Source organism: Vanellus vanellus, assembly GCF_965231255.1.
Source record: "Vanellus vanellus genome assembly, chromosome: 11".
Classification (NCBI taxonomy): domain Eukaryota; kingdom Metazoa; phylum Chordata; class Aves; order Charadriiformes; family Charadriidae; genus Vanellus; species Vanellus vanellus.
This window is the reverse complement of record NC_138916.1, coordinates 20,965,301-20,992,704: the sequence shown is the minus strand read 5'-3', so window position 1 is coordinate 20,992,704 and position 27,404 is coordinate 20,965,301. Positions and strand designations below refer to the sequence as shown.

Below are 27,404 nucleotides of genomic sequence, written 5' to 3'. Positions count from 1 at the left end.
AATCAAGGTCCCAAGCGAGAACCAACTAGGTGATCCATATGTAAATATACAAAGCCCTTCTGACAAACTACTACATCACTGAAGAGTTAAACGAGAACAATGAATATTGATAAAAGCAAGATACTGCAAAAGCTGGATCTTAATGTATTTGAAAGGCAGCTGGCCTATTTTCAATCACATTAAGTAGCCAGGAATCTGAAGCAGAAGCCCAGGCAGGCTCAAATTATGGTAGACTTCCCTTACTGAAAACCTCTTCCATTTGAACAAGTATATTCATTTAACTTTGACATGAAACATTAGATGCAAATGCAAGCTTTTTGAAACTGTAAGGTAGACATCTCCATCTTTACTACTTAGTCAGCCAAGTACTATCTGATGCAATGACTGCCTAGACCTGACAATAACCAGGATCGGTCCAGAATCAGAGACTATAAATACAGCAGCCATCCAGACCTGCAATTATGCATTTTAAAAAAAAAGAAAAAAAGCAAACCACACACATCAAAAAGTCAAACACAGCTTACTATCCTGATTTTGGAAAAGGAAAAAATAATTATCCTCATTATCAAAGAAAGTGCCAGAAGTGCCAAGAAGCAGCCCTGAAATCACTTCAGAAGGAAGACTGTGCAGTCAGCCTCAGTCTCTTGCACTATTAGATGGTCAAAGTGGACACCTCAGCATTTAATTATTGCATCAATGATTTAAACCTGCTACAAAAATTACACAAAACAGTGCCCATTTCACACACACTGCTGGATCCCTTCCATCCATGCTGTCCTGCCTTCCTGTTCATCTTTGACAAAAACTAGCCGAGAGACCTGGGAACTATACTTCAGTTGTAGAGCAAATACATAGCAGTCAGGCGTGAATGACTTCTCCTTAAAGGTATTAGTTCTAATTGCTGCTCTTAACTAAGAGCTCTTAATTGCTCTTAGTAAGAGCAGCTATATGCCACTATAACACTCCGATACTGCCTGTAGCCCTGGTAGATGAAAGTGTGCAATGTGCAAGTTCAAACACCTCAGTCAATCTTTGAGCTTGGAGAGATGATGAGTTAAAGCCAGTGTTAAATTGCTGCATGTGAAGCGATACTTTAGACAAAGAAATGGATTTTTTTTATTCTAACAGTATCACTAGAGTACACAACAAAGGATCTGCAATCTTTTCCATTTCTTTCTGGTACAACCATAAAGCATTTTGTCTTCATGAAAAACCCTATATACTTATTTCCCTAAGAAAAAAAAAATCTCGCCTATTAAATGTATTCATGGAAGTGGATTCTGTATACTAGAATCAGATGCTAGCTTAATTGTTTTACAGCATCTCATTTTATTAATTCTAAGTAAATAATCTGTGAACATGATTATATGGAGTTATATGAACAAAGAAGTGAACCACGGCAAACTGGCATGCAGTTTATACACAACTTGAAAGAACCCACTTAGAAGCATTCTTGCTCCTACAAGAAATCTTGATTCCTCTTAAGAAAAGTTCTTGTTAAGTACTCCAGGTCTTAAGACATTAAAATCATCTTTCTTTTACATGCTGACTGGAAGCCTTGCAGCAGCTGAAGCAATAAATATTGACAGCTAGCTGGCAAACAGCAAAGATACCAGTGCTTGTAGTCTCCAATTTCACCTGCATCAGCAAAGACAGTGCCTAGAAGGGACAGCATAACTAGGGCCTAATATGTTCAACTGCATTACTGCCGCTTTTGCCTGTATTAAAAGCGTATTTTTCCCTCAATAAGACTGGGGTACCTTTGAACATACCTGCTTTCATATACCACCCTGAAAACTTCAATTATCTGTTAAATCTCATTGCAATGTACAGATATATAGTGACAAAGCTCTAACTCTGGCTACAAATCATCCTGCAAGAAACTTCCGCATCCAGTTCCATCCTTTCATGGTCTAACATAGGTAGCTCCTTCTCCCCTAACTGGTGCTTTGCAAGTTTTGCATGAGGCCACACATCACCTAACAAAAACTAAACAGCCAACTTATAGCAAACACAGGAAAAGCTGTATGCCAAAACATGAGATACTCCTGACCACACATAAGAAATGGAAGAAAGAATTAGTGAAGTAGATTTTAATCAAGAAATTGTATTGGTGACCGAGTTCTGCTTTTCCTCTCGCTTCTCATCTCATATTCTCTACTTTGAGGCAGGAATACAGAAGCTGTAAGGAAATACATTCAGACTTGCTTAAAAGAAATAAAATTAAAAACAAAACACAAAGACTACAAAATTCTATCTGTTTTCCCACTGGAAGAAACTTATCTTTCCAGTAATTCACTCTGTAGTTCAGATGAACTGCAGACCGAGAGTTGCTTTTTAGCAGATTTCATCCTGCTGCCAAGCTAAACAGGTTTTTAAACTGAGATCCGAAACAAAGACTTCTTGGTACAACCCAGAACGTTGACCACTGGGTCAGACCTAGCTCTCAAAACTTCAGCTGATGATTTCATCTGAAACTAATAGATTTTTTTTTACCCCTGCACAGACACACCTATGATTATGGTCTATGTTTAGATTTGTAAGAATTCACCAACATACAGTGTCATCATTTTCTCCAGCACACAGCTTCACTGGGAGGAGGGGTGGAGACATCTTCCACACTATAAACATTTGCCTGCTTTCAAAAGGAAGATATGAATCAAAACAAGCTTACCCTGTACTTTTAGCAGGCACTACTCTTAACATGTTAGGTCAACCAATCCTTGTGGAGTTCATTCCTTCTGCCTTCCTTTTTGTCTACCACTGAATATATTTAATTTTGATGGTAATATCTCATTAACAACATCAGCAAGCCTTTACAGATGGCAGGCACTCCCTTTTGTATGCATCACTTACTCAAAAAAATGCAACCTCCTTAGTATTCTGCATCAGAAAAAGTACCACATAAAATCTTAAAGACTACCATAAATGCACAGTTCAGTAGTAGATAAGCACGCATGATCTAGGTCTATTGCATAGCTGTACAGCATCTAGAAAGCAGCAATACACTGGGCTTTTGTTTAAACAGGGTAAACTAAGATTTCTGCTTTTATGTTTTAATGCTGTCAAGTCAGTCCATTTGCATTATTTGCAAGATGTCAGTTTGGGCATGGAAAGGAAGAAGTACTTAGTTTATCTAGTGAATCCTCACACTCAAAATCTCATTTTATTCAAATGACCACCCTTGCCCAGTTCTGTCAGTAGGTGGAACTGAAGCCAAAATATTCCTGAACAGGATGGTAATATTCCCTATAGTCTTCCCAAACAGAGGTGAGATAGCTCTCAAGTCTGTTTTGTTCTTTTTTGGAATGAGTCCAAGTTTGCATCAGTGAAGATGCTCACCCCATACAGCTGGAAAAAAAGTATTCAAGAGAAGGGAAGGTCCCCCCCAAAAATGCAATGGAGGACAGCAGCAGCAAGAGTTAATACTAAGTTTCTTGTAGGGAGTTTTATCTGTGGCATTTTATCCAATTTGATGCCACAAAGCATAGAACAAAGACACAGACATGGCTTTTTAAATTCAGTAGACTCAAATAGACATTAAAAAGAAACTGGTTCTCATTCAACTTTTAAGGATTTCACCTTAAGGGAAGGTCTTTCAAGGATGCACAGGGTATTCTTTGGCCTTCTGAAAGCAAAAATCAATTAAGAACAAGACTCAGCCCTTGTAATGAAAATTTATTTAGAACAGCCATGAGAAAAAGCAAGCTAAATCATAAAACTTAAATTAATAAATATTTGTCAATACCACTGACAAACCCACTACAAACAAGTCGGAGCTTTTGCTAGAGGTCTGAGTTTTCACTGGTGGTTCTGCAGTGTCTCAGATCCAGGCTGCTAGGGAAAAACAAAATGGGAACTCTAAAGGGACCTTGTTTTCATATGCTATTAATTCAAGAGCTTGGGCAAGAGGATTATTGATATTTTGAAACACTTAAAGACCACCATAGCTTCCAACACAATTATATTCTGTAGGGCTAGGAAACAGTATGTATGCTAAGTTATGTACCTCTGACCGCACAATATTGTTATGCTTTATGGAATAATTTCAGTTCTCTATTATGTTTAAGACAATTTAATGCTGCTTTACTATGTGTGTCCTTAAAGTACTCAAAAGAAAGTCCACTGGGCTTGCTTGCAGTATCTACCAAAACTAGAGAATTCAACAGAAAATACCTTCAATCTTTCAAGGAGCTTACTTTTTCCATGATGACAGTGCACCTAGAGAAATACTATCAAAAAACAAAATCCAAAAACCAATTATCCGGAAGAAAACGCCTACATATTCCTCCCAACAGGAAGAGGTATAAAAAGTTACCAGCAGGAAGAGGTACAAGTTAAATCACAGCTGAGGAAGGTGGAATCCTTCGTTCCTCTGCTTTTAGCTAACCCTCACCGGCATGACATGTGACCACTGGACCTGAAGCAAGGCACTTTCAAAGCATTTATAACCTACTTGAATCTTCAAGCTTAAGGAATGCAATCATGCAAGTCCAAGACAAAGTAAATCCCTTAGCAATGGTTTGTTAGAAATATGTTGTCCCATATTCAGTATTAAAGCTGCACTCTGTTCCTTATATCCAACCTAGGATGTTTTTATTAACCTGGGCCCATAGCTGCAGCACAAGAAGAGTCCCGCTACTGCATGCTAAATGGTATCATGCAACAAACAGGAGACGATGAGCAAGCCATCTCACTCTTTCTGCTCAGCGCAAGACCTCAAAAACCCCTTAAACAATAAACCAACATCACGCTTTCAGCAACAAACCAGCAGAGAAAATGGTATTAAACTTTATTAGGATTTGGCATGAGATTATATTCCATTAAAGAGACTATCCGCTTTGTAACGTCGTCTTGATAGAGGATTTATGTATGCCACTCTTCCCTGCATATCATCTCCCAAATGGTGACCTGTTAAGTCTGTAGAAGGCATGTAACTGACACATTAGCTTTTAAGCACAGATGATACCACGCAATTCTGACAATATCAGAGCATTGCCAAAATTTACATTTGTAGCCTTTCTTAAAGATTAAGTACCTGAGTATCAGAGGGCTATTTTCAGGTTTCATCTAAAAATTAACCTTTAGTCATCATGGCAGCAGAAAACTGAAACATAGCAGTCAAAAAAAACCCAAACAAAACACTTCAAAAATTATGGTCAATTAAAAAAAAAAATCCAACTGCTTTTGAATTTCTCAGTCTTCTTACACTGATATGCAGACACAATGACGGAGCATTCCAAATTCTGCAGTCGGTTACATCTCAGTTACAAATCAAGTCTCTTCAAATAGTTTGATAACATCTTATTTAATTAACAGAACTCTGAAAACGCTGAAATTGTATCTTTTGAGAATTTCACTGTTTTATTCACTTGCATAAGATCACATGGTTACTAGACACATGCACGCTAAATATATTTCATGCTATCCCGGCAGCAGGTCAGTTCTGTACAAGCTGCTTGTATTAAATTTCTCCTATAAGTGACACTAGACTTTAGCTGTGCTACAGCAAATATAGGAAGAGGCCTCACATTCCAAACAACCATGCCAACAGAGTAGGCCAGTGCTACTTTAACCCATTTACTATTTTAAAACGTACATGTAAACCTTGCATTTATGTTATCTATATTATGAATTTTTAAGATTCAAAACTCCAAAGCTAATTGGTTTGTCTTACCCTCCTGCTATGAAAATTTAAGGGAAAGGTCACAAGACTGTAGTCTATAATATGTGATATGTAAGACTGATAAAATTCAAAACAGCACATTATTAACTAGATAGGATATTTAACTACATTTGAAGTGTTTTACTGGTTTATTAAACCAACTGTGTACAGAGTAACTACTAGAACACATTTTAAATTAGCATCATTGCATACTGTTCCAACAATTTCATAGTAGATGTTCTCTACAGAGCATATTGACATATAAAAAAACCCACACATTATCTCCACATATATTGACATATATAGAAATACACACACTGTCACATAAAAAGTACAAACAGATCTGAGTTGTCAAAATTAATGGAGCACATACTAGAAATATTTTATCAACCTCTGTCACAATGCTTTCCTACGTCATACTACAAAAGAGGATACACCACTACAGAGAATGCCAGCGTAATGGGGAAAGGAGGGCAATCTTTTCTAAAAGCTGCCTATAGACTAATACAGGGGGACATTCCAGATAACGTGTTTCATGGTTTCAGACTGCTGCCTTGGAGAATGCTAAAATAAAAGGGGAATAGTCTTGATCGCAGAAGTCAAGAGAGATTAGAAAAGTATCTGTATTCTTGCTGGAAGAATAAACATTAATTCTTTTCTTTTCATAAGCCTAACTGAAACTCAAATACGTATCAGTAAGAATGTAATCACACTAAGCTTCAGCATTGAAGTTGGAGGCAGGGGGAATCATACAGACCTTTGGCAAATACTTAGGCAGCTAGTCCACATAAAAATCTCAGACTGTTGCTACTCTAGTTAAACCATATCCACAGTCGCTAGTTTAAAGTTATCTCATATACCTACTTAAGCTGAAATTGCATGTTTGCTGCATACGATAAGCACATCCTGACACTGTTCCTCTTAAATAGAAACTTTGCAAGATTGTTCATACATCACTGGTCCTACCTTTCCACTGGATGGAGGACACCTGGAAACCAGACAGAACTATCAACGGGTAACTGAGCGTATCTTTATTGTGAATAACTATGGGCATATCAAGAGAATAAAGAGAGGCAAAGGTACAAGTGTGCTGTAATAAATAGTTGGATTTTGAGTAGATGATACTTATTATTCACAGTCGTTCCTTAATTAGTCTACAGTGAACACTAGTATTTATCAAATAATACACTGACATAAAGATATAGAATACAACATTTTTACAGATTAAGAGTATTTTAACGCTTGCAATTTTATTCACTCAAAGGTTAAGCACCAAACTGTCCGAAGTCTACAGTATGGTCCTGATACATTGACCAGATTTCATTTTGACATCAGAACTTCTGCACTAAGGGACCATGTTGAAGGCATCAAATCATCTCTATTATAGGACAGAGATTTTTTTTAATGAACCAGGAGAAACACTTATATTGGCTCCACACAGAATACGTATCCATATAGTGTCACATATAAGCACATGACTGACATAGTTAATATGATGCTATTTGACCAGATAAAGTGCTAATATGCAGCAGTGCTCTGCCCAATAGCTTTAACATCAAATCTGGGCCATCTTTGCACTTACAGATTTCTATGCAGCTGCTGGTAAGAATTCCCCAGCCCCCAACCCAGGGGAGCACAGAAGCTGTTTCTGCAAAGGAAAGAAAAAAATAAAAAAAAACAACCAAACACCTCCTGAAGAACCATGCTTCACCTCTGCACAACTGTCAAAAACGTGAGCCTAGCTGAATTATAATGTTCCATTTGTTTACTTCTGCTAAACTTTGCACCTGACTTGTTACTGCTCAAATATTTAAGCCATCACTTCCTCACCTGCATCAGACGAACACATTTTTTCATTACATCTTATTCGAAATTTTTTTCCATCCTGATGACTTAAGAGTTACATACCATTCTGACCTGTTATTAGCAAAGTCACAGCAAAAAACAAACAAACAAACAAAAAGTACTAGCACGTTAGAAGTATACAACAGTTAATGCATTTAGAGCAGTCATACTGGATTCCTTTCACAAAGAAAAACAAACACATAACTAGAAACAAGAGCTACACTGATAAACACAGAAAAGTAATGAAATAGCTGAACCAGTAAACTTCAATATGAAGACAAAACTAGGAAATGGGACCAACAAATACAACTTGTCTACAGAAACCATGTTTTTCATCCATCTAAATAACATGTTTCTGACTGCACCATTAAAAATGTAGCTTCCAAATTCCACCAATACAGTAAAAACTAGGAAAAAAAAAAAAAGTGTTTCCACTGCAAACAGATAATATTAGGGTCCTACAGAGAAAAGCTACAGCCTTACAGATTATATGGAACATGTTTTGACTAAGAACAATAAATGCTCAATGGTATACCAAGCACTTAAAAAAAAAAACCCGCTGAGCTTGGTGGAGGACTTGGAATTAAATTATCTGCCACTGTTTGATGTGTTACAGGTTACTCTTATTTCAGAAGCAAACAAAAAAAAAAAAAACAAACAACAAATCAAAACCCACCTAACATTATTATCAATAAAAGCATATCTTACAAAATGTAAAACTATGCAGATGGTCTGTTTTTAAGATCAGACAGTAATTGTTTTGTTTCTCCAAAAGTGTTGGCACATAACTGGTCAGTTTTGGAGCATCTACTTTTCAAGACCCCAGGTGGAAAAAAGGAACAAAAATCTGTTCATGCGACATACCCAGATGACTGATCTGGAACTTTAGTCGTGCCAGCATTTGACAAACCAAAAATGGAAGGAAAGATATTAAGAAAGTAAAAATGAGATACTTACTGAGAGTAGAATTTACAAGACTTTCTCTCTCTTCTTTGGGAGAAAAACACTAGCACTTTAACAGATAAATCTGACAGAAAAGTCATCATCCACCCACTGGGAAGCAAAATGCATGAAAGCGCAAAAAATGGCAGAGAAAGACCCAGGGGCAGGGGAGGATACTTTTTGGTTTACTTGCAACTGTCTCTCAAAAAAACAACTTAATAAACAGCTGAAGTCTGACATATTCACTCTTCCAGATCCTAACACCAAAACTAATATGCAACATCACTTCAATTGTTTACATCACTTCATTTTAGCCAAGTCACATGGCATGCCATATCTCCTCTTCAAAATACTGTTCTGCCCTGTCACACTGACAAAGAACAGGACAAGAGAGTTTTAAATTGTACCTAGGCAGGGAGACAAGGATTAAGGCATTTGCACCAGGGTCAGAAAGCAATCAACCAACTTCAAAGGCAATGCCCCAATCTTAAATTTCCTCAACAGAAAACACTCAAAGCAGGGTAAGGTTTGCCAATAAAAGTAACATTTGCTGCTAAAGCAACAGATTAGCAGATAAACTTTGAGGCACAAAAGTCCTCCAGATCACAATTTAACCAAGAGGTATCAACTGCAGAACTGAAAACAAATGCAAAAATGCATCACTCTCACTAGAAAATTATTCCTCATTTTTTATCTTCCACATTTGTAAATAGCAAGAGCTGACTGAAGTTATATTTGGCAGAATAAAGTCCTTAATTAAAGCTCAAGGCTTGTCAGAGTAAAGCATCCATTTGGTGAGGTCAAATTACAACAGAACAGAAACTACTACCACCATCATCATCCAACCATTATCAACACAAGATCTGTTGTATGCTGGACAGTTCAGAAGCCTCTGTCATACATACAGATCAAAATGAAACAAAAAGGTTTATCTGCCTAGTTTTCCTGATTTGCTAAAGGCCACCTGAGCCAAAATTTTCCTCTTAGAACAGAGGCATCAATCTGGACCACAGGCAAATTTTGGAACACGAATTTTACTGAAAGCCACAAACTTCATTGTAGTAAAATATGTGAACAAAAATCAGATTTTTTTTTAAGGATGACTCATTTAAGTTTGTCACACAATAATTATGAAGAATTTCAAGCCTACTTTTGTAGTCATTTCATGCAGCAAGGCTTGCTAAATCAAAGAATCTTAATGTTTTCACAATACATAAAAAGTGACCAAACCACATTTAATAAAGAAACAAATGGAAAAAGAATAAAAGTTGGTGGGTGCTGACTGTCATTTGGTTTTACTGGAACATATCAAATATCTTTAGTAGAAGAGTACTGAAACTATGAAGAAAAGCTGAAACAGGAATTCACAGCTACAAACCACACGAGACCATGTGATAAGACATGCCCACCTCAAAAATGCAGGTGCATTGCCACCACATCTTGCTAGTGAATAGTCAAAACTGAACATATTAACTCAGTTTCTCAAAGACTTAACAGATGACAAATATGACTCTTAAGACGTGTTCCCCATTAAGAAACAGGTTTGCCCCACATAGGTACTACAATTAAAGAGCATTTTGTGACATGATGGATTTTCAAGTGGTAGGGGTAAAAAAAATAAGTGCTTTCCTCTGTGTGGGTATCCTAACATGCCATTGACTTGCACTACTATATTAAACTAGTTTAAATGTAGCCTGCATACATCTATCACAATATAGCTTTACCTTTGAGCTAAGAGGGGATCTGAGGAATTCTAGCTAAACAGACTAAAAGACAATTTTCCTGAATTTGGTCTCTAATCTGGAAGACAGATCTAATTAGTAATATTTTTCCCATCACGTCTTGTTTAGTATGCTAACTCAGCAAGTCTTTCCAATGTGAGGGTTAAGATAAGCTGAGGAAATTGCTCTATAGGAAATACAGGCAAGGCCCATAAGCTTGTAACATGTCTAACCACACTGCACAGACCTATTGGATGCACAGGTCTAAGGTCTGGGAGAAGAACATTAGGGGATTTCTGGGATTAATTGCCTGAGACTCGCAAAAGAGCACTTTAACCCAGAAACACCTTTCTAAGAAAAACTGAGAAAGAGATATGAACATTATCTTCCCTCATTATCCAAATGACACTGAGCATCTCTAGATCCATAGCATCTTCCTGTAAGCAGAGTACAAAGCCCCCCAGGCAGTACGAGGGCTGAAACCTCCTATGACAGGCACAGCAGACAAAGCAGGAGAGATGGGCTGGCGATGCGCTGACTGGGTTGGGCGGGCAAATGGTGTGTGCCCTTCTCTGTCACTAAACTACAGCCAGAGCTCCCTTCACCTTCACTGAAGTCCTGAAATTCCAGAAGAGCATCTCAGCCCACTGATGCATTCTGGAAATTAAGAGCAGTAATGAAAGTACAGATCTAGAGCTAGATTTCATTAGATTGAACAGTGAGACTTCAATATTTATTGTAACTCTCAAACAGAAATATACAGTTTCACAACAAATGATTGTAGATGTGTTCTCTAAACAATCCAATTAGGTATCACTCATTTAGACAGATACATTACTTAATTATGCTCAAATTGTCTCCTATTGCTAAAATAAAAGTTAAATAATTCAATTTAGTACGGGAACACAGCAGAGGAGAAAGAGACAAAGACTTGGATTAAAAAGCTTATGTGAATGCCAAAAAGAGAAAAAGACAGTTCCCTACACACTCAGGAACCATTAGAACGCTTCAGCATTTTTTGCCAAACATGGTTTTATGTAATTTTTATAGTGTTTCAGAAAGTTTTGCTAAGGCAACTTGTATATTGACTACAATACAGCCAACATACAGTATTATAAAGAAGACAATAGCAAGATCTGACTTACGTGTATTAAAGAAAACCCATTTACTACCATGGGAACCCCGTTAGAATTCACCACTATTTCAAGCAGTCTACAGGAAGCTTTTCTGTGCTAGGCTTCCTTTACTAATACTTCTAAGACATAAACATTAATAGTATAATGGGGAACAAGTACACAGGCAATGTCATCGGCTTATAGCATTTTCATCTAAATAGGTCTAACAGACACAAAGAAACAGGGTAGAAAGAATACCAGAGTAAGATCTCCACCACTTCGCCATCACTACAGCCAAGGATTTAGCTGGAACATTGAAACTAATTCACTGAAAACTCATTGTAAACACAGTTAATGAATGTGGGAGAAACAAGGAAAAAAAATCCACACACAGCACAAACAACAAGCGTTACAAGAAACGTACCAAATTCAGTTGAAAGCTGACATCATCTAATCTGGTGTAGAAGTTTCCACAGAAAAATTTTATTGTAAAAAACTGAACCAAACTAAAACAGTGCCTATACCAAGCTTTTAGGATGCATAGATCTAACAGGAAGAAAAGCAAGTTCCACCTCCCAATATTCGGTTTTACTGCAACTCTATCTGTATACATAAGAGGACCAGCAATATAAAACTAGAGTTAGTTTAAACCTTAAACTACACATAGGACTTGCCAAGTTACTGCCATTTGCAGGAAAAGCTCAAGAAATCTTGCAAGACATTAACATACAGTTGAAACTACTTTTCTCACTTCCTGCGTGGAGGTAGTATATGAAATCCACCTGGAAGCAGAACTCACACGTTATCAGGAGAATTTGGTTTTAGCTACATCTTACAGAGTCCAAGTTAGTCTTTCAATGATGGTCTTCAAACTTAAACACTATATAATAAAAGCATTTCTTACAAGTTTTGGGTTTTTTTTTTTTTTGCAGAGTTTCAAAGATCAAAAAACAGGACCTAAAAATGTCAATATAAAAGTCTTATTAGACTCCAGAATGAATAGTTATCAATCCAAAAATAGAACAAGCTTCTCCCAAATAGCATTTTAACAAGTTGAAACAACAGAACCAGATTTTCTATTTAATGTCAAGAGCAGACAGTATTTGTATACATAGCATTAGCTACTGAGGATCTGAACATTTCACCAAATGGCTAGTTGTATCACACCGAAATCCACTTTTAATCAACAAAAAGCATGGCAACTTGGCACATAATTTGGGGGTTTGGGTTTTTTGGTTTTGGTTTTTTTGTTTGTTTGTTTTATGAACTTCAGAAAGAGGTACTCTTCTACAGAAATCCAAGCAAATAATGTCTTCCTGAAAATATGGAATAAATCACATCAAAAGCAGCATCCTGAATGTATTGTATATCAAGTTCCTACTCTTTTGTAGTAGCAAGAAAGAAGTAGTATTCTAATCCCTTGAATATTGGGGCAATCACGATAAAAACTGCAGCACAAGATCATCTTCCAAAAATATGCATTTTAAAATACAGAGCTTACCCTTCAGAATTAATACACCTACAACAATCTTTTTCATTAATATACGCAATTATTTCCTTCCTCAAATTTGTGTCTGTATCTAAAGAGATGGAAATGGAAAAAGACAACAAGACAATCATGGAAAGTGGTCAAACCCAGGTACACTGTCTCAAGTAGATACATTAATGGTAGAACACTTCAAAGTTTAAAGGTCTGAGACCAGAAATACTCGTAAGTTTGAAACAAGGAGTTTGAGGTAAGATGTGAGGCTCACACTCTCTCAAGTGTAACAGTTGATAAACCAAGCCAGACACACTCAAGCTACGACTATACAAAACAACCTATGAAAAGGAACACCCATGGAACTGAATTTTGTATCTTCATTCCACTTTACTCGTATCTTGGTTGAAACAAAACAAAAACTGCTTTCTAGTTACTTTAATTGGCCACTGTCAAAATCCTGAAGGAAAATATCTGTAAATCCTAACATGGGTGGGCTGAAGTATTCATGCTCAAGATACAGTTATATCTTCGAAAAATTCTCACCTACTCCTTCCTTCCTCCCCTGTGGCCGAAACATTGACACTTCTGTGTGGGTGCACTACATGAAACACAATGACTGCTGGGCTGCCTGTCCCTTTACTGTTCCAATATTGCTAACAGATCAGACTATTTTAAGATAAGCTAATTATGCCAGTGAAGTATCTTATAAGCCATTAAGATTAAGCAGAAGAGACCATGAAGAATTAAAAGCAGTGAAGTACAGATAAGACAGAAGCAAGAATTGTGATCTCAACTATTCAAGATAAGAAGCCTGGAGGATTCCTCACCAGATTGCAAGTACAAATTTTAGTCTGTACTTACTTTCTCCTGTTTCTAATAGTTGTAACAAGCACAAAAAAAACACTTCACGTGAAGGGCTGCTTTTCCTTACATGTTGAGAAAATTAGTCATTTGAGTTTTAGAAGAACACCACACAAAAATCTGTGGCTTTCTTGGAGGCATTATCTACATGCACGCAAGACAGACAGCTACAGAAACAAACATAGATGCCTTGAAACATAGATTTGAAGAAAAATCCCCAGACTGAGTTTGTTGCACAGAAAGTTTCAAGAAGTTTATCAGATCTTCTCATTAACATTTCATTAAAGGCATACATGTTGGAAAACCAGGCTGAAACCTCTTTTGAGAACTACTCAGCCAGTATCTTCGGGGATATTGTGGTAGGCTTTATTACCGAACAACTCAGCCTTAAAAATACCATGTTTAAAAAAACAGGATCCAGAAAGTTGTCAATAAAACACAAAGATAAGCCTCACATGCAGGGGTGGGGAGAGGGCTTTTAAAGAAATTTATTAGTATCTCTTAGGAACAAAAGAAGATATTCCCTCCACTCTTTTGTTCCTTGGGGGGGGGGGGGGGGGGGAAGGGGAGATCAGACACAAGGTGTTAAAACAGAAAAATCTAAATGGTTTCTAGACAAACAGGTCTTATGACTTTCTTTGATGCAAATAAGCTCCTGCTCCCCCACCTCCAGAAGATATGCGTAAAAGCAAACTGCTGTCCGAAACTATATACAATTATGGTCCAAAGTCTGGCAAGGGAAAAGCAGAAGACATGCAGTTGCTATCACAACCCACTGAGCTTCTATTCTAGATCACAAGAATTAAATCCTGAGTAGAAACGCTGCAGAGTCAATTCCCTGCACAAAATCCCCAAACCATTACAGAGTTTTGCAAACAGCATCCTGACCAGATTCTCTGGGTAGGAAGAAATCACAAATGTTCTACACAACTATCTTCCCATATACTTACAAATAGGCATCATTAAAATGAAGATATATTTAAGATTTAACTTTATTCTGCTGAACAAATGAATCATAGCCTAATATGACATTTAGATCAAATCAAATACATTAAAAGAAAGCAAATTAAGAAACTGAAAATAGTTTTAAATCAAACTTTAAGAGTTTGTTTGCATAAAATTAAATAAACACACTTAAGAAAACAACACTGTTTGCTGATACAAGATGAGAGCATTACCAATGATGGCATTAAAATCTTGAAGACAGAACAGTATTACCCACAGCTTTCTAAACCTGCTTTTCTAATAAAATGAGGTTTACGTGATCACAGTCTATTCTCCCTCATTAACAGTTTCTGCTTCAATTGTCCAGTTCCAACCAAGTGAAACAGTAAAACTATCAATTCTTTTTAAGACTTATAAAGTGCTGCCGAATTTTTGATCTGGCAGTTGCACACAGCCCCCAAGCGAAGCACCTGACCTCCAGTGAGTGACCAGCGAGGCAGCAGGTTCTGTTGGGTAACTCAGGCAGTCAACAGGCACCTGTGCTCAGACTATCCACAGCTAGCAGGGCATTTAAGATATTTACAGAACTTAACAAAATATACTGTATAGAGGGGATACTCTGAAAGATCAGGGAATAACAGAAGACTCGAAAAATAACTCCATTAAGTTTTCTTACATGCAAAACTACTACTTAACTATTACTGTTCTGTCTATGTTTAAATATCTCCACCACTTCTCCAAGCCATATTTTAATATCATAAATAAAATGGGCTATAGTATACAGAGTAAAAATTTTCATATACATATTGTCTTTGTTCTTCCCTCTTCCCCATACCACGCTTGTTTGCTCCTAAGCAACCCAGCCATAAAGCTGGAATCCTTTTATCTCACACAATCACACTGGTTGTGCTTGCCTAGAGCCAACATTAACAGGACGGCCTGCAGATCCTTTAATGACTTCCTTCTCCTCTTAGACAAAAATTAGAAGGTGAAAAGAAAAAACAACATGGCAGCAAAACCCAATAGCACCCATTAGTAACATCAAATCGGTTGTAGCCTAACCTTGTTCTGAAGTATTAGTTCAGTCCTATACCAAGACGTGATGGTTATGCTCATTCAGAAGCTCAGCCAGGACCCCAACTGCTGCACAAGCATGCCTGGATCACCAGAGGGTGCTGCAGGGGCTCATAATATGACTACAAAGTAGATTTGGGCTTGGATCATAACCTTCTAACATGGAAAAAGTCCTTTTTGCAGCTTTTAAAAAAAAAAAAAAAAAAAAAAAGTTTTTACTTGGGTCTCTTCCTAGTCATAACATTTCTATCCCCTCTCCATTCACCTCTTCTGAAATGAATGACTCCATTACTTTTTTTATAGACTGGTGCAAATTTTATATAAGCACCTTGTGCTAACACACTATTGATTGGAAACATGCATGTACTTGACAACAACAGGATTCATTGACTAATTCTACGGCACCTTCAAAAGATAACTATAAAAACAGACATGTCAGCATCAGGCTTAACTTGACAGTACTGGAGTCCATCTCCTCAGCAAAAACATATGGGGAACCTACAAATAGAGAAAAAAAAGCCTGCAACCCACTGAACTAGAGAAGTCTCATATATAGGGCATGCTAAAAGTATCTGCAGGAAGATCCACTGAAAAACAGCTAGTGGGATAACTGTGGGCTATCACGTTACATTTCATCTTACTGTGAATCCAGGCCTCCTATGCAGATAAGCATGTTAAAAAAAAAAAAAAAAATCACCTAGAAGTCACTAGGAGCATCCTTCAGAATACTAATAGAGTTGAAAATTTCAACTACTATTACTATCCCATAACCCTATTACATTTCCTACGCAAATCATTAGGCTTTTAAAGTACTGTCCTCCTATTTTGCAGGAAGCATCTAAATTACTCCAGTGTTGGGGAACATTAATCACTTATGTTTTAAAATCCAGAACTTTCAATCAGCTGAACACCATATTTTACTAGTTTCTTGAAGTTACTGAATTACGAGCGATAAACAGAAAAATTGGCCAATGGCTTTTTTTTAAGAAGAAAAAAATCATTTGACAATCTATCTTATGATAACTCCTGTTGTTTCCCCCCTCCCTTCAAATTTCAACTCATATTAAACCCATGACAAAGTCTGGGGGACTTTTTGAACTTCTGTATGTCTATCACTGAGAACAAGTGTGCTGTATTTCTATCTGACTTTGTAATATAGGTTTGGTAAAATAAAATATTTTTTAAATTTCAGTTAATTTAATTTGTAAGTTTCCCATTACTTTTTTGATGGCTATTCAGGTTATCTATTTTCATATTTGTGACAAAGAAAACAACAAGCAGCTACCTAAAACTGAAAATTATTCTTTGATATTCAACAATGGTATTACATGTTCTACATACTCCTTGTGAATTTTTAGAGTATTTCTGTTAATAACCAGAACTTCTGCAAATATTCCCATATTCTGTATCTCCAATATCCAATTAATACCCGCCTCCACCTACTGCTCATATCTCTCTTCAGCCATGCAGTACTGTCTCCTTCCCCTGAAGGAGTTCTTCTAATTTAGTGCTTCCTAATGGAAACCATTAATACTTCTACTGCTGGCAGGTTTTTCATAGTCGAGCCAAACACCTCTCAAAGCAAAGATCTTTATATTTGTTTCAGTGACAAAATGTAAAGACACCAACATTTGGAATGCTATGAACAAAGATAAGGAGAATAACAAGACGACAAAACAAAAAAAAAAAACAAAACACAACACCACACAAACCACAAAAATCCTAATGCTCCAAAAGAAACACAGGAGGATATTAAGCAAGTCTCTCAGAGGAAATCCTTCTTCTGCACTCAAAAGCTTCAAATCCCAAAAGCCAACTAGCCAAGCTCATACGTGTATTATCAAACTTAGACCAACAAACATAATTCCACATCCTACAGGGCTATCTCTTGCCATACCTTTTACTTTGCCCTTTTTTAACCTGAAACCAATGGGTTCTGACCATAAATTTAAGACACCCGAATTGCAGTTAAAACTTCATATCATTACACAATAATTTTAACAGCTTCAAGATAAAATAAGAATATTTAGTTACTGAAAAATTTAGTTTATTACCCTCACTGCATGACAACATAATACAAGCACAGTGATGATGAAACATCCCATTTTCTCAAATATTCTAAGACAGCTCGGTGCTTTGAAAACTCATACTGGAAAAAGCAACATTTTTTAATTGTTATATACACCAACTTATTAGCAGTCATTCTTGTCAGCTTACAGTTTTTAAAACAGGATGCATGCAGTCATATCAGGAAGAGGGCAGCTGCTGTGAAAGAATGATACCAAAAACAAGATGTCCTTAATGTTGATAACCTCACACAATGTTTCTGAGCTATACTATACAAGTTTTCCACAACAGTAAGATGGTCAATTAAATACAATTCAAAGCATCTGGAGAAAGATGCTGGCTTAAAAACACTGTCACTTTTTTTTATATCTGAGGAAAAATAAAAAACCTATTTCAACTTCTTTCTCAGCCTCCTGGACTCAAGTATTGCAGATTTTGCATGATATGGGGGGGAAAGTCACCTTATCCTAACACCTTTACGCAGTTTCTTTAATGGACATTGCCAAGGCAAGTCCATTCTGCCCTTTATGACCCCTCATCTTTTTGTATGTGTGTGTATATCTGTGAATCTCCCAAGGTTCAACTACTTGCTTACTCTCTTCTCTTACAACTGTAATTCTTCCATATCCCATCTTTTACACTTACAATACCTTCCCACGCATCATAAGGGCTACTAAAATCACCTTCTCTGAATTCTTTTTCTCAACTCTGTATGCCAATATCTTCAAGAAAGACACATTTAACAGCATAGCCAAAGACCAGCTCAGTTATAGATGTGCTTAGATAATGACATAGCTAAAAGTTTAATAATGTATTCCCCTTGACCTTCCAAACATTATAAGTGATAACAAAGTTACAAGATCAGGCCTGTGTATATTGGTACGGCACTCAATACTGACACTGACCACAGCTTGCAAGTATTACTGCAGGTATCAAAATGACATATCCGCTTTACATATTCTCACAGGTCTATGGTTAGCTTTCAAACAATAAAAATAACATTAGTCCAATCCATGAAATCCTAAATGACAATGTTGGAAGCAATCTGGTTTTTATATGAAGCTGAGTTCAAAAACACCTGAAAGGATTTGAAGTAAATGGAAAAAAAATCCTTCTTCCCCTCTATTATCATCATAAAAATATCATGAGCACAAACCCATCCATTCCACACCCCACTCTTTTAGGTGATCTCCGACCACCATAGTAAAGGCAAACACACTTTTCTCCTAGTTATTTAGCTCATTATTAAAAAAAAAAAAAAGTAAAAAAACACAGTAAAAGATGCTCTGTCATCAATGCCTGGTACACAGATACTTAAAGCAAGCACCTTTCCACAACTATGCTTGGCTGATAATTCCTAACATTTTTTATCCTGGTATACTTAAAATAGTTAGGCAACAATACTTTGTAACTACTAGTGAAATCCAGCTGAGCACAAAGCATTACAGAATGTGCTTTCAAGTCTTTAAGTTGGCCTATAAGGACTTCGGCAGAATTCAAAAACTCTTCAGGGACAGAGACAAACAAAACTGGGAGACCTACCTAATTAAGCATCACTAACATTCTGAATATAGAGTAGTTAATTCCTTGAAAAATAATTTGATTAATCACACTCTTAAGAAGGATGCGTTTTCTTCTCATTATATAGGCACGCTTGTACTGTTACAATACATGGGGAACAAAAAGCATAGTGCTTTCTGTAAAAAAGGTTCTATGCTGCCTTGCATCAAAATTTTGAAGAAAGACTGGCCACAAAATTTAGCTGTCTTTACCCAAATCATTCCTACCTAATTCTTCACTGCAGCCTCGGATTAAGGAGAAAAGAAGAAAGGAAGATTACCACATATACCACTTAAAATATTCCATCTCAGCGACTGTTTTGGCAGGGGGGGATTGAAATCTCAGGAACAGAGTTGTCTTGCAAGATACTAATTCCTCTTCAGTGTCAAAGGGAAATGACAGTATACAGTAGGAGGGTTTATGTTCCTAAAGAAAAACATTTGAGTTAAGGATTAAGAAATCTAGAAAAATTCTAATAGAACCATTAAACATAAGTTTAAACAATACAGTTGATAAACAAAAATAAAAGTCCCTTAACGTGGAAGAAAAAAAAACTCCCTTTCAATCCCATAAGTAATAACTTAAAAAAAAAAAAAAAAAATCAAGTGTTAAAACAACTACACTACCGCAGGTTACAAACTTAACCCTCTATGGCATTATTTATTAGCTGGTACTCTACCACAGATGCATGCTGGGGGAAGGTAACTGTTATATTACACAGCTGAAGTCTGTTTGTAACTCTTAGCAATACTACTTTGGTCATTCATTAGATACTGTATCAATGACCTAAAATGTATTTTGATTAGCTGCCCCAAAAAAGTTCCTGAAGTCTTTTTACTGGATGGTCAACAAAACTAACTTGGGGGGGGGGGGGGAAGCAGGGAGTGTGGAAATCAAAATAATGTCTTACTGTAATCTTACAACCTTCATAAGACACCAAAACCATGTTCTAAACATTCAGGGAAAATCAGCTATATTCAGTTATTTCAGGGTCTGACTGCACCTTCAGAGACTTTATTTATTTCACATGAAGGAGAAAAAGTTAATCACGAACAGAGATTTTGACTTTTGTTCCATTTGATCAACTGAAGAACACATTATTACACATGCAAAATAGTATTTCAAATACAAGAAATGTGAAAACTTAAATAAAGCCACTTTGTGCATTAAGAAGTTATGCAGCATATACATCGCCACATGATGTTCAAATTAATTCAATGTAAGTTTTGTTTTAATGTAAGTTTTTGTTTAATCCTGTGGCCTTTAAAAATAAAAATTAAGGATTTGGTAAGGTGAATAAAATATGCTAATGTTAATTTTTAGAAAACATATTTTTTAAAAATTAAGCTTAACACAGACATCTCTCATGCAATGCAAAAGAAACTACAGCTACTACAACTTCAAGATATTTCTTATTTAGGCAAAAAACTTAGTTCCCAAACTAATACAGATTTGCACATTACATAGGATTATACTACACTACTTTTACTACTGTTAGAGAATTAATCAGCTGTGTTTTGTTATGCACAGCATGACTGAGAGCAGGCAAGGTAGCATGGCATTGTTCACAGACGTGCATGGTGCTGCTAGTCTCTCTGAAGCAGCACATAGGCCCAGAATACACAGAATGACATCAACAAGTTATCCGAGAAACTTGGCTAACATTCCAAAATAAACCCAGTAAAAGCTTTGCTGCCCACATTAACCAGTTTAAGGTAAACCACACGCACTTCAGCTCAAATACATTTTCTAAATAAGATAGGTCTTCTGCCATAGTAAACCATTTTATTCTCCAGAATTCAAGTTTTAATTCAGCCAATTCTTCTTTATCTTACTAGTCCAACATGACTCAACTCTGTAGGTCAATTTACCTAACTTCATGAAATCCAATGTTCACTTATTTCTTCACCCCTTGTTTCACAGAGAAAGAAACTAATGTTATGTGAAGTTACAGGAATCTAAATCCAGATATCTACACAGCATTCTATGGGCCCACTTGCAGAGGTGAGGTATAACCACACTGGCTTACAGACACACTTAAAAAAATGGAGCAAATCAGGCAAACATAGGAGCTAAAATCTAATATATTTCTACCATAGTTTAGAATCTTTAAACACCTTCTCACAAATAAATCATGAGAAATGCTAGAATATTAAAACTGGTTTAGATGAGCTGCACTGGCAGAAAAAGAGCCTACCATCTACACTAAAATTGTTCTGAAGTAGAGATGCTGTCCCTCTCATTGAAGGATTCTTCTTGTTTACTGATGATACTCCTCTACTACTCCTGGTGGACTATGTCAACTACAGATTTAGAAAAGAATTATGGAGGAGAAAGATAACTAACTGGGGCACTAGGTTATTTTCCTTCCTAAATTCCAAACTGAATGCCCTTAGTCAAACAAGGCTCATCTCCAAGTGGCCAGCACTATTATAATCCCTTAACATCAAAATAAATTGTTCCATTCTCTCATTTTTGTTTTGCTAGCTAAACAAGCATAGAATTTTAAAATATCATTTTTTAATTATCCCCCTTAGTGACCAAGTGTCAAAATTGCATCCTTTATTACAATTCTTCAAAATTATAGAATTGAAAGACGTGTCATTTTGCACATAATCTAGCACCTAAATAAAAAAATAGTTTAAAAGAGGAACCTCACACTTCTCCCCCGAATGCAAATAGCTTGTTAGAAAGAAGGAAAAAAAACCCAAAGATTATATTCTTACACATAACAGGTAAACGTTTGAAATAATTTTTAAAAAGACAACATAAGTTATAGGAACGTTGCTCTAACACCTTTCGCGCAAGTTGTTTAAACACTAGCTAGCAATAACAGGACAACAGAAATATCTATGAAAATAGATACCTAGTTCTTACAGATGAAAAAAGACTTGTATAAGGAACAGTTATATGTATACAGTTAACATAAATAAGTTTGAAAGTTTATATAGCCTTCCTTATGCTACATAAAAATTTACCAGAGTGTAGAAGAGGTTTAAAATAAATATTGTCTACATTACCAATTCCAAACCAAACCGCATATATTTCCTTACTACTACTGTTTCTGTTGCTCCTTTGTACTTCCCAGAACCCCTTTTCCCCACTGTTCATAATAAATTTAGTCTTTGTATGACTATGGGACACTATGGTTTTACACTAAGTGCTAAAAGAAACTCTCTTCTTAAATTGTGTTTTTTCCCCTATAGAGCTTCAGTTTCTCAACTCTGAAATTAATCACTTGTCAAACATGTCACTATGGCTTAGTTAGTTTCTAAGCAATTCCATTCTCTTCGCCACCCAGCATCTCGAAAGCAGGTAAAAATTTATTAGAACACATAGCTCTGCAAACGCAAAGAATTTACTGCCCTTCCAGTCAGAAACAGAAGAGTCGCTTTTCTTATCCTCATGACTTCTGCACAGAGCTGCTGGACACAAAAACCCACTTGGAGCACAACACAGCTGTACGTTCAATCTTTTCCTCCTCCGGACAAAAACATCCTCTAGTTTACACATTAGCGAACAGTTTCTCCTCCCATTCGCAATACACCTTTATGCGGCGTACAACTACTTAAACAATTCCTACCTTCGCCACCCCCCTCCCCGACCCCCGATCGTTTTCGCTCCCATATACCACGGAGAGACTCCTAGGAGGAGTGGAGGAGGGGGGTTCGGTTTGTTTTTAAACGTGATGTTGCTTACCCAACGTGGCTGAAGAGAAGCAGGACAAAAGGTACTTTTCCTCCCCGCCTTTCCAGCCGCACACACACCCGAGCAGAGTCGGCCACTCAGCCGAAGACGATCTTACCACAGCGTTCCCCGAACGCCAGGGCCTCGTACCCCACCCTCTCTCCCCGGTGCACCAGCCCTCGAGCAGACTCAGCTGGCCTGGTCCATAAATGTCCATCCTCTCCTCCAGCCAGCGGTGCGGCAAGTTCTGGAGAGGCCCCGGGCCGCGGAGAACTCGCCCACCGCCGGACCCCACGCCCGCGGGACCCCGCCGCCCCCGCGCCCCTCCCCCGCCCGCCCCCCGCACCAACTTCCCCGACAGCACCCCCCGCTCCGCTCCGCCGCGCTCAGTACGGCACAGCGAGAAGGGGATGGCGGCGGCAGCGGCGGGGACCCTCCTTGTCCCCGTCTCCCCCCCCCCGACTCAAGCCGCCCCCCTCGGAGACTGCCCCCGCCCGTCACCCCCTGCCCCTGCCTCCGACCCCGCTCGCTCGCCTTCCGCTCCTCTCCTCCCACCCTCGCCACCTTCCGGAGCCGCCGGGCTGAGGGAACGCTCCTCCGGCCTCCCGCTCGCCCCCAAAAGCAGTAACCCCCTCACCGCTCACTCACCCGCCCGCGTCCCCTCGCTCCCCGCCGCCGCCGCCGCTCCTGCCTCCTCCCCGCTGAGGCTCCTCAGGAGACACTGACACCGGCGCACGGATACCCGCTGGGCGCTATTTTTGGGAAACAAGGCCCAATCGGGGCCGGAACTACTTCCTCTGTCACACTCTCTCCTCAGGCGGCGCAGCCGTCTCCCAAGGATATCCTTCCGCTCTTTTCTCCTGGCCGCTCGGACGTCGCTGCGGGCGCTTACCCGAGCCAGGCAGGGGCGGGACGAGGAGGAAAGCGTGGGGAAATACGAGGGGAACCCGCGCCCGGCGGCGGGGCTGGTGGCGCACCGGTCTGAACATACAGCATCTCCGGATTATTTTGTTTTACCATGGGGAGCGGCCGGGTCTACATTCTTCACCGCCGACCCAATCCTGCGGTATTGCCAGCCGATAGGGCAGCGCGCCGGAGTGAAGGGGCGGCAGCGCCAATCAGCGCCCGCGGAGAGCAGAAAGCGTCGACCAACCATAGAGCAGTTGGTGGGCGGGGCGTAATGAAACGTGGAGGCCTTGAGTGACAGGAGGGCGCTCAATCAGGGAGACGGCGAGGGAAGCGGCGGCCAATCAAAGCCGAGCTTCCTGCGAAGGAAGCCCTTGGCCGTGCCCCCTCCTCCCCAACCTTGGCGACAGCGCATGCGCACAGAGGCCCGATCGTTCTCGGGGCGGGCCCGTCCCTCGCTTCGCCGCCAGTGACGCACGTATAGCTAGGCCCGCCCCAGCGAGAAGCGGCGCATGCGCCAACTCGTCGGCCCCCACTAGGGTAGGGCCGCGCGCGCTGAGGGGTTGCCGGGGGCAACGGCTGTGGCGGGGCCTGCGGGCGGCCCCAGCCCTGGCCCGCTATCGCAGGGCCCTCGGTCCCCTGCCACAACCCGGCTGCCTCCTCAGGAGGAGACGCCACCGCAGGAGAGCCTCGCAGGCAGCAGAGCTGCTTCCCGTTCCCCCCTCCCCCTCATCTCTCCAGCAAGGAAAAGCTTTGCTCTTAGGGTCCAAAATCACGTCCTCGAGTTAATTAAAACCAGTCTTAATTAAGTGTTGCCTCATCCTCTTGCAAGACCTGATGACTGGAGGATGCAGCAGGAGACCCAACAGCGGTTACCACCCACAAACAGCCCAGCTGCCTCTGTCACCTGCACAGAAATCACCACCACGTCCCCACTATGTGTATACATATTAATACATATTATTTTTTTGTTTTGTTTTCTGACTGGCTTTCTGCAAAAATCACTGCCCTTTGAGGACATGAGCTCTATCTTCGCTTTCAGGCTAAGGTGACAGTCCACCTTGGTTCCTCCTCCATCCATCTCCACCTCACATTATCTCTGTCGGAGTTCCCATTAATTTTGCTTGAAGTAGAAAAAACTACTTGGGAATACATAATAAGAGACATAAAACCGGCGTCTTTCTCCTTCACAGAAGGCAGCAGTTGAAGAATGACCCAAAAATAAAATTTTGATGATAAAAAGATACTTGCCAAAAATCATCTGCGCTCTACAGCTTCTCCAGATTTATCCTGCAAGATACTGGCAGCCTCGGAGTGAAACGATGGGAGCCATTTCGAAGCACTAAATCACCCATGGAGAGGGCACATCTCTGCTTCAGGACATGAGAATCAAAGGTGCTTTCTCTGGAAAACAGAAATCAAAGGGTGTTCTTTGTATTTGGAAGACAGTATCATTAACTGAGTACAAAAAGCAGCTCCACAAAGGGTTAGAAAACAGGATGCAAGAAATGATGACAGAAACACCCAACTTGCGGTGTGATAACCACACCATTGGAAGGAAAACAGTAGATCCTCCAAGATCACTCCCAAAAAATGAATGGAAATTTCTGTTGTCTGTTTCCAAACATGTAGCTTAAAGGGAAGCAGTAATTCACAGCTCACAGAAATTTTGAAGTTCAGGATTTATAATGTACAGTTTACTTGGGATTTAAATATATGGCCAGTAAGTAAGTTGAAAAACTTCTGAAACACCCACTTTTCATTCAAAACAGAAGTGCAAGAGTATGCACTTCTTACTGTGGATCTCAGAAAAAGCTAATAAGAGGTGTGAAAGACAAAGAAATAACAAAATACAGTATTTGCCATATACTGGGATATTTCCAAGCTGGTTGTTACTCACCTATAGTAATTGGGAAGAAATTTAAATGCATACAGTTTTCTTGCAGTTCTCAATGTGACCAGTCCAAATGTCATTAATTTTTATATGAATACAATTTATTCTCTTCTTTGTCATATACCTATCATCCATAATATCTGTAAGGTCTATGAATACCATGAAATCTTCTCATGACAGCAATATGCTGAAAAGATGTTAAATAAAATCCTGAATTCTTCATTTAATTTATAAAAGTCAGTGGGAATCTGAGTAAGACACTGAAGCAAGGCCTTAGCAAGGACTTCTGGATATACTCATGAATTATTTTCAGTATGTAATCATATTATTCTAAACTGGCAAAAACAGAGCAGGAAGCCAAAAAGATAAATAATTGGTTCTAATCTGTCTTTTTCAGTGGCACTACAAGAATAAGCATAGCACGAGTTGCTCAAGGGATTTCTATATATGCCTTGCAAACAATAGTTAAAGGGTATAGAGCAGCGTCTTTCCCACTGAAATGCATTCCTCCCTCAATTGAAACACTGCCCTATGTAACAATTGAGAAAAGGAAGTGCAAAATATGGCATCCAATTGAAATTACAGATGTTGTTTTCCATATGCGATGATGTGCTGTGACATCTGCTTCTGCAAGCCCCTCTCGGGACTGCTAGTGAAAAAGAATGGGTGGCGTGGAGGTCACAGATGTTCTCACATGTCACAACAGCATAAATGAAAAATATCACCCCTTAGGGTGACACAAAATAAAACCATAGAAGAATTTACGTATCAAAACGACTAAAAACACTGCATGACTTGATGGCCATATTCTGTGTTAGGTTTAATTTCCAGGACAACTGCAAAGGCCAAATGCACCTGGATAATCCAAAGGATGCAAAGCTGTAGGTGATTAAGAAAAATCCACACTACAGAGAAAAAAAAAAATGATCTTTACAAGACCGTAGAAGCAGCAACATGACAAAGCCCCAGAGAACATCACACTTGAGTGTCAATATGACAAGTGAAAAATTATCACAAGCATCTGCTAGGATCACTCTTGAGATATAAGAGAACAACCACTGAATGCATTTCTGCTCATCTTACATACAACCCAGAGACTAAAAAGAACCACCTGAAATCTATTCCCTTGGCCAAATAGCAGGCAGTGTAATTTCCATTGTATTCAAGGAGCAATAAACCCAGAGAAATAGCAAATATAAAGAAAAATGTAGGGAAAAAAAAGACACCAGTATTCTTAATTTTAACTAAATAGCCTCACAGTTGAATATAGTCATCATCCAGCAGTTGTTATGGCAATGAAGCTTTCCTTTGCTATTCCTTTCCTATTCCGGGTCATTTCCACCCACCCATTCAAGGTGTTTTGGAGGCACTACCATCAAAATCACATCTGCACTAACTTTTAACTTACATTTTAGGACCTTCTTACAAAACACTCCAGAGATGTACCATGGCTGTTCCTCAGGCCTCCTTTCCAATGTTCCTTATATTCCAGAAATCAGCTTTTTCATCTTGTGTCCTGGGGAAAAATTCTTAGTCTCATGCTTCTAAAGGTGAACTTTGTATTAAAATGCAGGACTTTTAAAATTCTAGATATGAGGAGTAGGGGATGTTATGTAGCTTTTGCATATTTGCCAAACAA

The 27,404-nt window shown here is 38.7% G+C and overlaps 1 protein-coding gene across 1 annotated transcript in view; it reads right to left on the bottom strand.

Moving 5' to 3' along the window:
* The window catches only part of MEF2A (myocyte enhancer factor 2A), a 93,088-nt gene extending 69,441 nt beyond the window's left edge, over positions 1-23,647 (bottom strand). The window contains exon 1 of the mRNA XM_082488555.1: positions 23,614-23,647. The gene's annotated coding sequence lies outside the window, so the exon portion shown is untranslated. The remainder of the gene's footprint in view (positions 1-23,613) is intronic.
* Between the last annotated feature and the right edge of the window lie 3,757 nt (positions 23,648-27,404).